This window comes from Gossypium hirsutum, chromosome D11 (genome assembly GCF_007990345.1).
Source record: "Gossypium hirsutum isolate 1008001.06 chromosome D11, Gossypium_hirsutum_v2.1, whole genome shotgun sequence".
Classification (NCBI taxonomy): Eukaryota; Viridiplantae; Streptophyta; class Magnoliopsida; order Malvales; family Malvaceae; genus Gossypium; species Gossypium hirsutum.
In genome coordinates this window covers 41,855,899-41,861,776 of record NC_053447.1, presented here as the reverse complement: position 1 = coordinate 41,861,776, position 5,878 = coordinate 41,855,899, and the positions used below count along the sequence as shown (strand labels likewise).

At 30.4% G+C, this 5,878-nt stretch overlaps 1 long non-coding RNA gene across 1 annotated transcript; it reads right to left on the bottom strand.

Moving 5' to 3' along the window:
* Positions 1-1,304: 1,304 nt before the first annotated feature.
* LOC121223178 (uncharacterized) lies at positions 1,305-3,728 on the bottom strand. The gene is made up of 7 exons (XR_005920566.1): positions 3,432-3,728; positions 3,150-3,263; positions 2,406-2,471; positions 2,007-2,062; positions 1,839-1,912; positions 1,671-1,743; positions 1,305-1,576 (listed from the first exon to the last, which is right to left on the bottom strand). It is a non-coding gene; the product is annotated as an uncharacterized lncRNA (long non-coding RNA).
* Positions 3,729-5,878: the final 2,150 nt, after the last annotated feature.

Sequence of the window (5,878 nt, the reverse complement as noted above, 5' to 3'; positions counted from 1 at the left end):
CAGGTCACCAATGGACTTTCTCCTCCTCCAAGCATCTACAACAATGAAACATGATCTCAATTTTAGCCTCTCAATCACAATATGCATATGGATCATTCTTCAGTCAGAATGGTGGAATGTTGAACTTTGGTTTAACTACAGAAGGTTGGCCTCGATCAGAAATACCCAAAGTTTCATCATTGTGACGATATCCTCGTCTACCAGTAATAAAAGGAATATGAAGCTGTGCATAATCCCCATTTTCATCACTATCATGAGCACGAAACTATAAGTTCTAAGAATTCTCCAAACGAGCAACAATTTGAGTTAGCATTTGAATTTGATTGGTAAGCTGATTAATGCTCTCTTTTTGTTTCGTTTGATACTTAGTCAAATTGGTCATCTCCATAATATTCTCAAACGTAATATCTTGTTCTTTGTCATCGAATGGTATCTCATCATGGTTTTTACGGTTATGAGTGTCACGAGTAATTGTAAAAGCATGAAAACAAACACAACACTCAAAAGGAAATTAAAATAAAAATTAAGCAAACCTCACCTTATACACTCAGAAATAAAATTAAATTCTCAATGAGGTAAAATTTAATCTTGTGAGTCTTTTTAAAGTATTTATATCAATCAATCATAATATATTAGAATCAACAAACAAGGCAAACCTAATAGAACTATGAGTCCAAAATCGGCTAGACACCAAAGAACTATGTTGCACGGATGAAAGAATGTGCAACGTGTTTTAACCTACTAACACAATAAAAAATAAAGTGTTAGAATATGTAAAGACTTTAGCGCCGCTAAAAACACTGCTAATGACAGCGTCGCTAACTTTAGCGGCGCTTTTTCCACAAACGCCGCTAAAAACCAAGACCTTTAGCGGCGCTTTTACCACAAACGCCGCTAAAGACCAAGACCTTTAGCGGCGCTTTTACCACAAACGCCGCTAAAAACCATGACCTTTAGTGGCACTTTTACCACAAACACCGCTAAAGACCATGGCTTTTAACGGCGCTTTTCAAACAAATGCCACTAAAAATATATCTTTTAAAAAAATTAATTTTTTTCAAATAATATTTATTTCTATAATAAATATTATATTATGTTTTAAGGATAAATAAAAAATATTATTTAAATTAAATTTTCTACAAAAATTTTAACTTTAAAACTAAATATAAATATAAAAATTAATGAATTTAAATTTAGAATTTAAAATAATAAATTAATAACACAATTAAAATCCAAAAGTTAGAACACTTAAGTAAAAATAAAAATTTAAAATCAAAACTAAAATAAATGATACATATGCAAGGTAATAAAATATACAATGCATTTTCTTAATCAAGTAAATCTTGGTTACAGAACTAACACAGAAAATAACACAGTATACAGTATGTTTTGTCTTTCACATTTAAAAAATAATAATAATAGCATGTTTGTTTGCATGCTACCATGATCAAAACACAAAAATGAAGTTCTCCACCTAATACAAATTTCTCCTACGAATGTGCAGAATCAGATCTCTAGATTCTCGGAGTTCTTCATCTGGTGCTGTCTCGATGGTGTTGATTATTGTGTCATCTAGCTGGACTCAAAAAAAGAATAGAATGCAAAGCATGTTATACATTTGGAATCCAAATTTTTAGCAACTCAAAAGAATGCTAAGCATGTTGTCCAACCTTCCAGTACTCACAAGGATCCTGAATAAAAATGAAATCAGACCTCACCATTTCATATAAGAAGCCTACACAACTAATTACACAAAAGAAAAAGATGAGAAAAAATAACAATGTAAAAAAGACGTTTGAATGAGATAATATAGAACCCAGAGTTAACTCTGTGAATACCTTCACTTTAGAGTGGGTGTACACAGTTCGCTAAAGATCAGCACGAGTAGCAAATAACTTGTGGATACTAAGATCTAGCAAGAGCACCCATTACCATTATTAAGGAGTAAAAAACACTAAAAGAACTAAACATGTATTTTGCAAGTAAATGAATTAGATGATACTAACAGTCTTTAGCACGATAGCAGATCTCATCACCCAAAACTCGCATAGTCTCCATGAACCTGCAGGTGGTGTAGCATGTATATTAAGTTTCACTTACTTATCCACATCAATTCCATTCTAACCATTTGCAACAATATCATATAAGAATTGCTTCTCCTTTGCACTCTTCAAAGTAAGCACAAAATAGTGTATGTGTTAGATAAAGAAAAGAAACAAAGAATGTCTGTACTTCATACTGGAGCAAAATATAAAAAATCCAGTGATCAACATGTGCCTACACTTAAAATATAAAAAATCTAGTGATCTACCGAAATTAAACTATTCATCAAAATGATTGCAATTAACTGAGTTAAAAACATGATTTTTTTTTCTTTTCTTGCAAATATCTAAAGTTTTTTATACCTTCCCAAATGGTGAAACAAGCTGGTGAAGTGCTGTAATTCTGTCTCCTAATTTTTCTTTCCTCACCTGCCATATAACATATATATGTATATATATACAAGTCAGAAAAAAAGAAAAAGTAGGTGATTAATTTACTATTTTACTTTCACTTAAACTATATTCTCTTTTTCATACATTAATAGAATATGATAGTTACAGCAAAAAAAAAAAAAAAGAATCATCCCTCTAGAAATCGACAACCAAACAAGGACAACAGTTTTTACCACCCCACATGTATTTTGTGTATGTGTATATATATATGCTTGTGAGTGTGCGTGTGTGTGCAATCTGTATTGAGATAAAAAAAACATATATTTAATTATATAAAAATTATGGTAAAAGTATCATGGAAGTGCCTGTACTAAAAGTTGGATTACATTTTGCCCTTTTACTCAAATGGTTTAATTTAAACACTCATTCAACAGCTATTACCTAAAATGCTACCACTTTTGAGGTATAAAATCAGTGGAAGTCTAAATGAACAAAGTCCTAAGCCAATCAAAACAAAGTCACCAAGAAATGAAAAGAACAATCTGTTCTTATCCTTTCGAAACAGTGACCAAATACAATGAATTCAAAAGGTTGTTCTTTTCATATCTGCTTATCAACCACATACGCAATGAGAAAAAAAAATCATGATCCGCCAGCAGAAAAGCTTGAAATTTGAATGGATCAAATGAAACATAAATCTAATGTAAAACACACCTGGAGAAAGCTTAAAAGAAGAACTTTGATGAGATTTTCTGGTGTGAGCTCTGGTTGACACTGCTGATATCTTCCTTCTAACTTCCCCATTATCGTCCCTCAAAACCCAATAATCTGTAAAACGAAGACTCCCCCAAATTACTTCAGATGTCTCTCTTAAATTCTATTTAAAAAAATTAAAAATCTATAAAAAAAATCAATTACTATAAAAAAAAGATAAGTGTGAATTAAAAATATAATCCCAAATACTGATTCAATTGCAGACTGGGATTTATTTCTTACCTCAAAGGTACAGCAATGGTTGTAACCTCTGTAACCTCTGTAACCTGTTTGTGAAACCTCTGTAACCTGTTTTACTAGTAAAGCCGATAATAATCCAGAAACTGGTTGTAACCTCTTTGTATTTGCCTGGGAAACCAGTAAATCTTCCCATTATCAGCATATGTTGATTTTTTTTATAATGTCGCAGGGAGGGAGGGAGGGACTGAAAGCAAGAGAGACGGCGTGTTTGCAAAGTTAAAAGAGTTTTAGGAGGGAAAATTAGGGGTTTCACGGGGGAAATTTAGGGCTAAAATGGGGGGAGAATTTTTAAAATTGAAATTAGGGTTTTTAGAGGGAAATTTTGGGATAAAACGGCGCCATGCGACGTTTTTAAAAAAAATGCCGGGATTGTACCTTTTGTGGATTTTTTTGAAAACGTCACTAAAAAATTTAAATTCTTTTATTGAAATGACGTCGTTTTGAGAAATATTAATACATAGTAACGACGTTTTTTGCTAAAAACGCCGCTAAAGCTCTCATATTTTTTATATTCAATTATTGCATCTTTCATATAAATTATACATAAAAGAATTATTAAAATTTTAAGTAATATTTAAAAGAATTAAATAATATTATAAATTTTAGTTTTCTTATTTCATTTTTATTTTTGTATTTTTTTCTTATAATTTGGTCCTATCTAAATTAAATAATTACCTATATATCCATATCAAATATATCAAATGGTTTAAATTAAATATTTTTAAATATAAAAGCAGTAATTAATTGTATAAAATTGTATCATTTAACAAATCTCAAATAAATCTTAAACCCTAAATTAATCATTCAATATACATAAAGTCTATCTATTATATATCTCTTACATAATATAAACTATACTCATAATTTTAATATATTAAATTTATTATTATCTCTTTTACAATTATATAAGAACATATTTAATATATAAATTAAAAAATCAATTAATCTAAACCCTAAACCTTAACCCGACCCTTAAAACCCTAAATCTCTAACTCCTAACCCCTAAACCTTAAATCCCAACCCTTAAACCATAATCCCTAAATCTATATATAATCCCCAAACCTTAAAATAGTAACTCCTAAACTGGTTTTAAATATTAAATTAACCATATACCGTAAACCATATAAACCCTAAACTATAATGATAATTAATTAAATATTTTAAAATTAATACTATCTTATCTTTTTCAATTATATATGAAATTATTTAATATATAAATTAAAAAACATCAATAAAATATAAATTAAAATGCTTTTTTTGGATGATTTAATGAATATGGCAGGATTAACTCTAAACCCCTAACCCCTAAATCCTAAACCTGGCCCTAAACCTTAAACCCCAACCCTTAAACCATAAACCATAAACAATAATCCCTAAACTATAATGATAATTAATTTAATATTTTAAAATTAATACTATCTCTTTTACGATTATATAAGATATTTTTAATATATAAATATCAAACACGTCATAGACACTTAAAACTTTGAGATAGTTATACTATTTTTTATTTCACTTATAGGAACCTCATACACTCAAGCACTGCAAGTCTTTTGTGAATTAACCAATGCTTATGAAGATCTACTACTTACGGTTATCAATGCTAGCTGGAATCACAAATATTAACAAGAATCAGACATAGATAGCAAAATTAATCAAGCACTTTCAAGGGACATTCTAGCAGTTCTTTAAAGAAATGGATTTCAATCCAAAATTCAGCAGTTCTGTAACTAGCCTAGCAGACAGATGGAAAAATAATATTTATTTTAGAGATCAGTCTACCTCTTAAGTGGAATAACTTTCTATAAACTTTAACCTTGTGAACTTTTTTATTAATATATTTCTTCTAATACTTCTTAGAGATAATCACAGTCAAGAGATTCAACCATTAAGATTCAATGGATGGTTAATATAAGACCAAACAAAGACAATGCATCTAATTTAATAAGCTAAGCAATGCTCATGAACAAAGCAAAACAGTGTATAAGAAATTATTTAGTATGTAAATTAAAAAACACTCAGTAATGTACCCAAAAAACTTAAAAATTATTTTAAATAATAGTATTTTAAATCATGTACCCAAAAAACTTAAAAATATTTTTTGCGGCGCTTTTTAAAAAACGCCGCTAAAAATAGAGCATTAGCGGCGCTTTATCAAAAACGCCGCTAAAGACCAGAGCATTAGCGGCGCTTCTTAAGAAACGCCGCTAAAGACCAGAGCACTAGCGGCGCTTCTCCAAAAACGCAGCTAAAGACCTGAGCATTAGCGGCGCTTCTCCAAAAATGCCGCTAAAGACCCGAGCATTAGCGGCACTTCTTCAAAAACGCCGCTAAAGACCTTAGCATTAGCGGCGCTTCTTTAAAAACGCCGCTAAAGACCCGAGCATTAGCGGCGCTTTTCGAAAAACGCCGCTAAAGCCCTGAAAAAT